A 12,456-nucleotide genomic window follows, 5' to 3' on the forward strand; every position below is an offset into this window, starting at 1 on the left:
GCTCTCCTCTTCCTCCTTTGAGACATCCAGAGCTCCACAAACCCCCAGCCTTGTTAGCGAGCGTGTCTGATATGGCCCTTTCACTGTGTCTCACACATTTTTCTTGCACTTTCTGGCACTGTACAGAGCCTTGCGTCAGCTGTGATCACAGTCATCCTTCATATTTTTTTCACTTTTTTTATCTGTCTTTCTCGCTATACAGAGAAAACAATGTTGTGTTGAATTCTGTCTCCCTCTCTGACATCATGAGCACCTTTCAGGAAGATGTTTATCTTCCATGAATTCTGAATTTCTCTTCCTTTATTAAAGTTTCTCCTCTGTAGGCTGGATTTAGAGGAATCAGAGGGTGCTCACAGAGCGTGGCCGTTCTTCGGGTTCCGCCTTCAAACAGAGCGATTGTTTGTGGAGTTCCACAATGTTCCTCTTATGAATCTTTTGTACATTCGTCTTGGCCTGGCTGGCTAAAGATTAAAAGGGAGGCTTGAAGTTCTAAAAATAGCATTGCATGGCTGTCAGCCAAGTTTTCACTCTATTTAGACTGTTTCATTCCATTCTTTTCATTCAGTTCTCTTGATTCATTATATATATATATATATATATATATATATATATATATAAATTCTAATCAGAATGTCTTTTATTTGGCCAATACAATGATGATAGCTGAGTGCAAGTTTTTGATGCTTTTTGAGCTCACTTTCCTTCAGAAAATTCTCAAAAAATATAAATAAGGGCTCTTATTTTGCAAAGAAAAGCTTTCTATGAAATGATGGACTGCTCACCCAAAAATAAAAATTCTTAAATTCATTTATTCACCATCATTATGTCCAAAACCATATGATTTTCTTTCTTCCATCAAGCACAGTAGATGTTATTTTGCTCTGTCAGTGTAAGTGAATGGTGACCAAAGGCTGTCAAAGCAGTAGCCCATATGACACATGCCACTATACTGTATTTCTATAACTGTATTAAATTTTAAGACTAAAGTTGTTGTTTACTGAATTTTGGGCTATTGCGGCACATTATGAAAACATGAGAATGTCTTTTTTTTTTTAAAGAAACGATGTCAGACCTGGTATGATACCTCTTGACGTTTCATATTTAAATAGGCATGAACGTAATTTCAGGGTCCCAGACGGTGTAGGAATGTGAACATCAGGTTGCCTGTGAAAATAAACAATTAATAATTCAAGTCAGGATACAACCTTTAGACAACATGTCTTCTTCATCACCCACATAACCAAGATACCAAGGTACTACAAGTTCACCATTCAAACACAGATAAAACCTCACAAGTCCATGTGTTCCAATTCAATGCTTTAAGACATGGACTATCAAATAATTAGATCCTGAATTTTTTCTTTTCTTTTTGATAAGAACATCTTATGATGACCATTTTTTAAATACATAATGGAAGTGAAATGGAAATGTGTTTGCATTCAGCTTGTAGCTTTGAAGCTTTTAAGAACATATATAAGCACATGTATAAGATGTATAAGCACATATTTAAGTTATAACTAAAAGTTAAGAGTTATATGGGTGCTTTTTGTTTTTCTTAATGGCATTAGGAGTGTTTATGATATAAATGAATTATCTAGATATAAAGGTGACATGCAAGAAAAAAAGTTATAAAAGAAAATCACATTTTACACGATTGATGGTATGATTAATGGTTAATGTGTTGTTGAGCAGCTCTTTGAGATGTATGGTTCCTTTCAGTGTCAACATCAATTTATGGCATATGAAAATAAAAGCAGGAGAACTGCAAAAGGGAACAGTAAAACGGTATCTTTTCACTCTTGCATTGTAATGATTACCATATATTATACATAGCAGAGACTTCTGGTATCTGCTTGTTTTTAAAAGGATGTGTTGCTCTTTTACAGCCTGCTGTATGTGCATTAGCAGGACAGTCGTAAAATCTCTGCTTGCATTGCACTGCCGACCAAATGTGCAGGGCAACAATAAAGAAAAAAAAATTGTAAATGCGGTACGGTTTACTTTCCTCTGAGACAATGGGCCTCATAAATAACATGACTGAATAAACTTATGCTTAAATTTCTTTTTCAAAGGAAGCATCAGAAATGGGATAATAATGTCTGCATCGCTGACTCAGTAAGGATCATTTCTGCTCATGCTAGTGCACTGATTGTTCCAAAGGGACCAGTGGATGCCATAATGTAATATTAGCGTAACATAGGCACACACTAACACAACAAAGAGGTATTATGAGACTTTCTAAAAGGATTTGCTAAAAATTTTCTAATGCTACATTGTAGCTCAAATAATCCCCCAGCATTTGACTAATTCATTCAGAGGGTTTCAATGGCAAACATTAATGTAGTGTAGTTTTTTATTGTGATTATATACAAAATTAAATACTGTTCTTTTGATGTAAGCTGGATTCAGCAATTTAAATGTGATTTAATTAGGTTTTGCAGTTCACGTTCAGTTCTGTTAAAGGAATAGTTCACCCAAAAATGAAAATTCACTGAAATTATGGGAATATCTGTTTACAGTTGTAGATTTGTTCTTTTTCAGAACTGTACAATTAACATCATTTTACTGTAAAATTACATGAAATGTCTGTTTTTTTCTATTTCCGTAGTACGGGAACTTACTGTGAACCTAATAACAGCTTTTTTTCAATAATGTTTTTACAGCATTTTACAGTTAAAAATGCACTCATTTTTTACTGTAGGGCATCCAAGATGTAGGTGAGTTTGCTTCTTCATCGGAACAGATTTTAGCTTTACATCACTTGCTCACCAGAGGATCCTCTACAGTGAATGGGTGCCATCAGAATGAGAGTCCACACCGCAGTCTGTCAGTTATGTCATGTCTTGTGAAGCAAAAACCCGTGTTTGTATTTTTTCTATATAAAATGTCAGCACTATTACACAATTTCCTTGATACAATTAACCATCCACTAATACTGGCTATGGAAAGCAGGCGGTAAACCTAAATTCATTTCAAAGAGGTGTCTGTGTATGCTTTCTATTGATCGTAGCAGCAGTAATTGATCAAAAGGTGGAAGAGTTTCATAACCAGGCACACAGTGTACAACCCGAATTCCGGAAAAGTTGGGACGTTTTTTAAATTTTAATAAAATGAAAACTAAAGGAATTTCAAATCACATGAGCCAATATTTTATTCACAATAGAACATAGATAACGTAGCAAATGTTTAAACTGAGAAATTTTACACTTTTATCCACTTAATTAGCTCATTTAAAATTTAATGCCTGCTACAGGTCTCAAAAAAGTTGGCACGGGGGCAACAAATGGCTAAAAAAGCAAGCAGTTTTGAAAAGATTCAGCTGGGAGAACATCTAGTGATTAATTAAGTTAATTGATATCAGGTCTGTAACATGATTAGCTATAAAAGCTTTGTGGAAAACTTTGTGGAAAACTTTAAAAACAATGTTCCTCAACGTCAAATTGCAAAGGCTTTGCAAATCTCATCATCTACAGTGTATAACATCATCAAAAGATTCAGAGAAACTGGAGAAATCTCTGTGCGTAAGGGACAAGGCCGGAGACCTTTATTGGATGCCCGTGGTCTTCGGGCTCTCAGACGACACTGCATCACTCATCGGCATGATTGTGTCAATGACATTACTAAATGGGCCCAGGAATACTTTTTTTAGAAACCACTGTCGGTAAACACAATCCGCCGTGCCATCAGCAGATGCCAACTAAAGCTCTATCATGCAAAAAGGAAGCCATATGTGAACATGGTCCAGAAGCGCCGTCGTGTCCTGTGGACCAAGGCTCATTTAAAATGGACTATTTCAAAGTGGAATAGTGTTTTATGGTCAGACGAGTCCAAATTTGACATTCTTGTTGGAAATCACGGACGCCGTGTCCTCCGGGCTAAAGAGGAGGGAGACCTTCCAGCATGTTATCAGCGTTCAGTTCAAAAGCCAGCATCTCTGATGGTATGGGGGTGCATAAGTGCATACGGTATGGGCAGCTTGCATGTTTTGGAAGGCTCTGTGAATGCTGAAAGGTATATAAAGGTTTTAGAGCAACATATGCTTCCCTCCAAACAACGTCTATTTCAGGGAAGGCCTTGTTTATTTCAGCAGGACAATGCAAAACCACATACTGCAGCTATAACAACAACATGGCTTCATCGTAGAAGAGTCCGGGTGCTAACCTGGCCTGCCTGCAGTCCAGATCTTTCACCTATAGAGAACATTTGGCGCATCATTAAACAAAAAATACGTCAAAGACGACCACGAACTCTTCAGCAGCTGGAAATCTATATAAGGCAAGAATGGGACCAAATTCCAACAGCAAAACTCCAGCAACTCATATCCTCAATGCCCAGACGTCTTCAAACTGTTTTGAAAAGAAAAGGAGATGCTACACCATGGTAAACATGCCCCGTCCCAACTATTTTGAGACCTGTAGCAGAAATCAAAATTGAAATGAGCTCATTTTGTGCATAAAATTGTAAACTTTCTCAGTTTAAACATTTGCTATGTTATCTATGTTCTATTGTGAATAAAATATTGGCTCATGTGATTTGAAAGTCTTTTAGTTTTCATTTTATTAAAATTTTAAAAACGTCCCAACTTTTCCGGAATTCGGGTTGTAAACAAGCAGACGTTTGGTGTATCAAAGAGCTGATTCAGGTGTCTGAGCTGCAGAGGGGCAGTGATGCTGTACAGTACAGATCAGGATAGTCTGCTGTGTCCTTAACAAACAAGCACTTGTATATGACCTGCGTGACAGGGAACTGACCACAAATGGTGTTCAGACTGATTTTTCAACTGCTGTGTTCTTTCATGCACAATGTATTTTTGCACAATTTCCACTGAGGGATTGATAAATTAAATCTCTATGTCGATAGCCATGTTGATTATTTTAATCTTCATTCCATTCCAGTTTACATGTTTTAGCATCCAAGAATAATTGTTTCATGCCAGTTGAGTGAGTTTTCATTAGCAATATGGCGAGGAAGACTGTGGTGGTGTTTGTAAACCTAAAATCATCTCTTCTCTGGAGAACGACATGCTGAGCTTGTTATTGCATCAAGTTGGAGGCAAGTGCACAGGGCTGGTCCTCAGATGAACAAGCCCCAGGGCAATCAATGGACAATAAGCTAATAGGAAGCTTATAGTGCTAGGCTAATAGTTTCTGCCAGAAGACATCAGATAACAAGTGTTTGGTTTACAGTTAAAAAAGTAGTGAAAATGTTTTTAAAGTTATGTTGCAGTGTAGTTTTACCCCTCTGTACCAGACACATGCTGCTATCAAGCGGTGGACCTTTATGTTAAGAAATGAACAGGTTGTGCTGAGGAAAGGGGGTAGACTTGCACACCTGTGTGCAGATGTGACTAATTACCTTGTATGTGTGAGAGTCTGTGGTTTCTTTCTCAGGAGAAAAAAGCCATTTGGACGATGAGAAGCGCCTGTTCCGCTGCTCTGTCACTGGGGCCGGTGCAAGGGGCACTGGACAATTACCACAAGTCACACGGCATCACCTCAATCAGAAGTGGCCTGGAGCGGCGCGCTTTCCTGTGGCTCTATTTCTGGGATGGTGCAATAAAAGGTGATACATGCAACGTCCTATCAGTGACATAATTTCTGCCAGATACATACACATGTGCAGAAAGCTAAAGCATAGAATTGGTAAAATGTTGCATCCTTTTACAGTGGTCATGTCTAAATTATTTGGAGGTGTATCAGGGTAGCACATTGATTTTCTTTAAAATAACACATAGATGCATTTGAACTTGTATGTGTTAATCATTTAGGAGACACTGGGGCTTGTCACACAGGGAAGTTGTCACAAAGATGATATCCAAGTAAACTGTGAATAGTTTGTAACGTTTGTTTTAATTGTTGACATTTTTTACACTTCATCATTTGTGATTTCTGTTTGTAAATATAATATTGTATAATTGGTTTAATGCGTTATATAATTAGTATGAACCTTTGTAGAATCTTAATTTAAATAAATGAATGAATCCAATATTCACTGTGGTAAGACAACCAGTGTTATTTTAGTATTATTTATAAACCACCTAATAATTTTCATTAATATTTGTATTTTTGTTTTATATTTCATTTTCTTATTTTCATTTTAGTACTTTTCAGTATGTTTGGAATCTCCTTGTGTCTTGTTGTTTCAATATGGTTTTTTTTCCTAATGTTTAATATTTTATTTATAGTTATAGTTTTAGAGTTTTAGTACTTAAACTAGTACTTTTTATTTCATATTGTCACCGGGGCAACATTTCTGATTTTCTGTTCGTTTAAAGTAAAAAATGTAATCTTATATTTGTTAAAGTTAAAGAAAAACATTTTAGTTCTAGTTAACAGTAACAACACTGATGACAACAAACTATAATGTCACAGTGCTTTTGTAAGAAAGAAAGCGAAAGGAAGTGGGAGTTGTTGTGCATGTGTAAAAAGAAAGCATGCGAGAGGAATAATGAAAGTGAGAGAATTGTCAAGAGCATCAGTGTGTAATGCTAACAGGCACCATTCCCCTTACAGCTGAAATCTAATGAGTTTTCATCAATCATCTCATTTATTGCTTCATTAAGGAGATTTGATAAGGAGACTGTGAGTGTTTGTGTTAAAATCAGTCATCTTAGTCCTCCTCTGTTTCTCTGGTTTCTTCACACTGAAGCCCCTAGACCTCTCATGGACGTCATTTTGGAGCCCCTACAAGGACACGGCCCCACACTGGAACAGGTCTACTGGGGAAATGTGTGTGTGTGTGTGTAATCGAAAGGGCGGTATTAGATCCATCATATTACAAACCGGTTAGAAGGGTTTTCATTACACATACACAGGTTTTCAGTGTGTGTGTGTATATATATTTGTGCATGTGTATTTATGAGACGTTTCAATCAAGCACACTGTATGTCCATTTTCCATGTAGTACTGGATCTTTTTTTTCTGAGAAGACACTACACAACTGCTCAAAACAACTGCTGTTGTAGCACAAAATGCTAATGCAATCCCCAAGTCACCAAATCATAAATTCTCTCTCCCAACCATCAAAGGTTTTCAGAAATCCCTAGCAACCACATAAACAACCCACAGCTTGTGTGTATGTGTGTAGTTATGCATGTGTATAATAAAGACAGACAGACATACGAAGAGAGAGAGAGCGAATGAGAGAGAGTCTACTTTTGATAAGAGAACATAGGCACGTGTCACATACACCACCCTTCCCTTGAAGATTAGCTCAGGGAGGGGGTAAACCATGCAATCGTTTTTTCATCATGTGACTTTACAGGGAATAAAAGAAAGAGAGAGTCCCAGATTCAGAATGAGACAGACGCTACGACTGACCTAAGAATCCCTTCATCAATAACACTTAACAGTATGTTCTTAATGAAGCGCTGTAGCTTGAAACGTTCCAAAAGTCTTTTTGTTTTTCGGGGGTGAATGGGGTCTAAACCAGACTGTGACGAGTGGGGTGGGGCCGAGGGAACGAGCGAGGCTCGTGATTGGGAGTGATTGGGAAATGGAGTGATTGGGAAATGAACGACACCTTTTTGACCCACCGGTTTTGAGTCCCACGGAGGAGATGGAAGGATATAAAACAGGAGCGACGACAGTGAAGGACGAGAGATGACCAGGCCTGGGCTTTATTTTATGTTTTGGTTTTTACTTGTGTGCATCAGTCGTCCGCGAGGGGCTGATGCGCTGTTTTGTCTTTATTTTGATTATTAAAGTTTCATTTTGATTGTCCGCCGGTTCCCGCCTCCTTCTTCCCGATGATTATAGAGTTTTGATTATTACACAGACAATTGCATTTTAGTGATGCTAACTAATGCAGGCTTTTAACCAGAAGTACTAAATTTGACATATAACTATTATATATTGCATAACTATTATCTATTATCTATATCTATTGCATTGCTTTTGCTGTGGACGTGAATAATAGCTTGAATTATACAGCTTAACCATTCTAAGCTACTGTACACTATAACAAGCTTAAAATAATCACCCTTTTTTCTACAACAAAATGTGAAAAAAAAAACCTCTACTAGAATCCTTTCAATGTAAAAAATAAAATAAAATATCAGTTTTAGATGAAAAACTTAAACTTAAAAATAAAAATAAAAAACTTAAAAAATAACAAAAATGTTACATTTTGCCTCGGTAATTAACTAAAATAAGTTAACGTTGATGTAATAAAATGGCTCGAAATAAAAATAAACTAAAGGTAAATAGAATTATTTACAAAATAATAAAAATGTCTATAACTCAAACTTTAAAATTAAAACAATATTCATCTCATGTCGCAAAGTGGAAGTAAACTATTTCCACTAGCCACTCTAGGTAAAACTTTTTGCACTACAAACCAGTGTGTTTATGATTACGATAAGAAATTAAAATAACATTGTAAGAAATACCAGTTTTCAATATCAAGCAGCATAATGGTCATCAACACTTATCTAGGGGCCAGAATAGAGACTTTGGGGTTTGCTCTGGTACACAGTCACCTACAGTAGCAGCCAGCTAGAATATGCTAATGAATGCATATCTATGTGTTAACAATGTCTCAGAATGTTAGCAACCATATATTAGTCTTCTGGCAAACAATCAGGATTGAGTTCAAGTCTAAGTGTTGCTTGAAAACCGCAATTCTTGACCTTGAGTGGTTCGTATGGACTCTTGCATAAACTAACCAAGAACTGCATTGTGTAGACCAGTATACAGGTGCCTATGTTCTCTGGAGGAGAGAAAGAGAGAGAACAAATGTACTGCTGAAGTGCTCACTTTTAGAACAATAGATTTGTCCTTGGCCTAGATGTGCCATTACTCAAATCTCCCCACAGGTGAAACCATACATCCATTTAATATAAAACTCTCACATGTCACAGTCTAGTGATTTAGGGCAGTCAAGCTAAGTCAAAGTGTTTATTTGTCCCTTTCAAGGAAAGTCAGTTCACTCGGCAGCCATATTTTCAACACCTCCAAGAAGCAATACTTACAGTATCTACTTGGATGAGGAAATCATTTCAAAACTCATCCAGAGAATTCTTCCATTTCATTCCAAAGTGTTTTTTTTTTTGCAGTCTATTCTTTGGATTTTAATGAATCAGACAGTTAAAGATATAAATATTCAGAATGTATGAATGTATTCAAATGAATGAAAAATATTTAAGCCATTTTCTATTAATTTATAAGCATTTTAATAAAATTCTTCATTTAACAAACCAATTTTAGACATTTTTGTCATGTCATTTATTGGAAATCAAGCATGAATTAAATATATTTTAAGACCTGTAATTTTCCATGTTTTCTAAGTGGTATAATCAGGTCCCTGGTGCATCTACCAACTCAGAAAATGTGAAAAAGAACAAACCAGTAATTTAGACTAATATGGTTTAAAACGCATGATTTCAGCATGACATGAAAATCTAAACTAAACAGATGTTTTCTGACAGAGTATCTGAGGTAAGAGCTGTAAAGACACAAAAGGGGGCAGGGAGAGGCAGCTCATTTGCATTTAAAGAGACATGCACGAAAACAGTGTTTTTTCTGCTTCCACTCAAAATAGGCATTGTCAAAACAATATTATAAATGATCTGTGGGGTATTTAGAGTTGAAATTTCACAGACACATCCTGAGGACACATGACACTTATATTACATTTTGTAAAAAGAGTCAAAATATGTGTCCTTTAATATTCAGCCATGAAAGTGGTTTACCTCACTCACTCCTACTGTATACCATTATCCTGTAGTGAATCATTTTTTTATGGGGCTCCTGAAAGGAACTGCCAATATTTGTCATCTACTTTGTTGAACATTTACTAATTAAATTAATTAAATCAATAACTTCCCCATGATTTGGAATTGTTTTTGACATGTTTTGCTGACTACTAGCAGCCAGTATAGAGGGCAGGTTACTCTCTTAAAGCTCTTTTTAGGGCTTATTTAGGGAAGAGGCTCTCAGCTGAACTATTAGACCAGTTAGAATGATCCTTACTCTGTTAGAGTAAAGAGTGAGTTCAGAGAGCAGCAGGTTACATACAAACTAAAGTCTTCTGGGATTGAGCTTGGAGCCGTTGTCAGGCGCCCCAGTCAGCAGGGAGTCTGTCTCTGTCATCACATGCACATGTGTGGAGCATGAGCCTTTTGACAATGTGTTTGCATGTTTGTGTTTGATTATGCTTGTGTGCACCTCTGTGTGCTTCACATTTCCATTTCCATCTTCTGCTTGTATTTTCTGTGCGTTTACATGTGATGTAACTGAAAGTGCACATCTCTATGTATGTGTCGTCGTGCTTTGTGTCTGTTTTCCGGTTCATCTAATTGTCAGGTCCTGGATGGTGGCCTGGTCCCTCGTGGTAAAAGCTGTTGTTTGCTTGGTGCATCTGTCGTTCTGTATGTCTCTCCAGACAACTCTCACAACACGAGAGCTCTCTGTTACCTTCAAACAAACAGTGCAGCTTCAGAATGACAAACTCTATCTCTAAACAGTTAAAGACCATTATTTCATCTGACATCATAACATCAGGCGGTCCTCACTTTTTCCCATGGCCGATTTTGTTCCACCGCTTCTGAAACCACTTGCTGCAAGGATATATATATATACGGTAAATGATACCGAAATAGCATCACTACAAAAAATGCAGCTCACTGTGCTTTTGAAATTATTGTTTACATTTCAGTTTTGACTTGTAAATATAATTTCTCTTCACAACATACAATATAAATATCAGTAGCAATTCAAAAGCTTGATTTACTTAATTAATTAATACGTCTAATTAGCATTGATGCATAAAATAGCTCAAAAATGAGAGTGGAGAGAAAATGTTACAAAAGATTTCTATTTCAAATAAGGGCTGTTCTATTAAATTTTCTTTAGAATCCTGAAAAATGTATCATGGTTTCCACAAATATATAAAGCAGCATGACATTTTTCAACAACGACAATAATAAGAAATGTTTCTGGAGCACCAAATCAGCATATTAGAATGATTTCTGAAGGTGACACTGATGGCTGAAATGATGGCTGCTGGAAATTCAGCTTTGCCATCACAGGAATTTATTAAAACATATTTAAATAGAAAACAGTTATTTAAAATAGATTTTTTTCACAATGCTGTTTTACTTTTGATCAAACTGAGTCTTGGTGAGAATAAGAGGCTTTAAATAAATAAATACATGTACATAAAAAAGTTAATGACTGTAAATGTTTGAACACTAGTGTAGTTTAACATTTGATGACCTCCCTCAGAACTGTCCCCTCCAGCTTTAAAAAAAAGAAGACACCCTTGACACTAATTGTGAAGTGGGTTCTTAGTCACATAGTGTGTACTTGAAGCCTAGTTTTCTAGACTAGTGCACTTTAATCATTTTATAAAAGCCTAATCACTTCAGTTCACAGTTAATGCTGTAAAAGTGCTTTGAGAACACTGTCATCCCAAAAGCAGCATTATGGCCTGCTGTTACTGCACATACTACACCACTGCACGTGGTGGCCTTTGTTTAGAACTCCCTTTGTACCTAAACGCACACTAATGAATTATTCAGTTACATTTGAAAGATTTACTATAATGGTGTGATGTGAAGTGGCTTTTCATTGTTCTCCATCCATTTTTCGCTCTTTATTTTGTAAGAATACTAGGAATTGTATGAATAGCTTTGCATATTTGCAGTATGATTTTCCATATAGAGCAAAGAAGGATTTATACATACTGTAATAATGCTGCCTATAAAGATAGCTTGTTTTGGTCAAAGTTGCATTGGGCTAAATGAGTAGTGTTTTCAGACTACATGTACTTTTAGGTTGTCGGTTTCCATTTAAATTTTAGTGTTTTAGTATTATTATTATTATTATTTTACGTGTTTTGTCATTTTTAATATTGCTATTTAGCTGAAATGTATTTTTATTTCAATTTTAGTTGTAGTAATTTTGGCACTTATTATATTTCACTTAATTTCCAAAGCAACATCTTTCATTTTTTATTTTTTAGGTTTTATCTAATCTAATATTTTATTTTAGACACTGATGAAATCCTTGCATGATAAGGATGCTAACTTAGATAGCTGCCTATGCAGACCATAGTAAACAAGGTATCGAAACCTAAAGAGAGCTAAAGCCTTTGGATTTTGTTGAGGTGAACATAAGACTGACTGTGTCACCTCTGCTATTATTTTTTTATTAATATAGATTTTAGTGTTAATATAGAAATGGTAAGACGATGAAGAGAGAAATAGAGTTATGTGTATACGCAAGTCAGTTGCTCGTTCCTTTTAAGGAAATGGCCTGGTATACTACAAAGATTTACCGTTATTGAAAGATTCAGGAGTAATGGCCAAGATATTACTGTACACCATTTATTTTTATAACGGCAGTAAATCATGTGGTATTTATGCCTGAGTCCACCTCTTCTCTCTGAAGAGTGTGTGTGTGAAGAGGACAGCATGGAGTCAGTAGCATCACTCTGAGACATGCGTTCTCTAAT

Source organism: Carassius carassius, chromosome 5 (assembly GCF_963082965.1).
Source record: "Carassius carassius chromosome 5, fCarCar2.1, whole genome shotgun sequence".
NCBI lineage: Eukaryota > Metazoa > Chordata > Actinopteri > Cypriniformes > Cyprinidae > Carassius > Carassius carassius.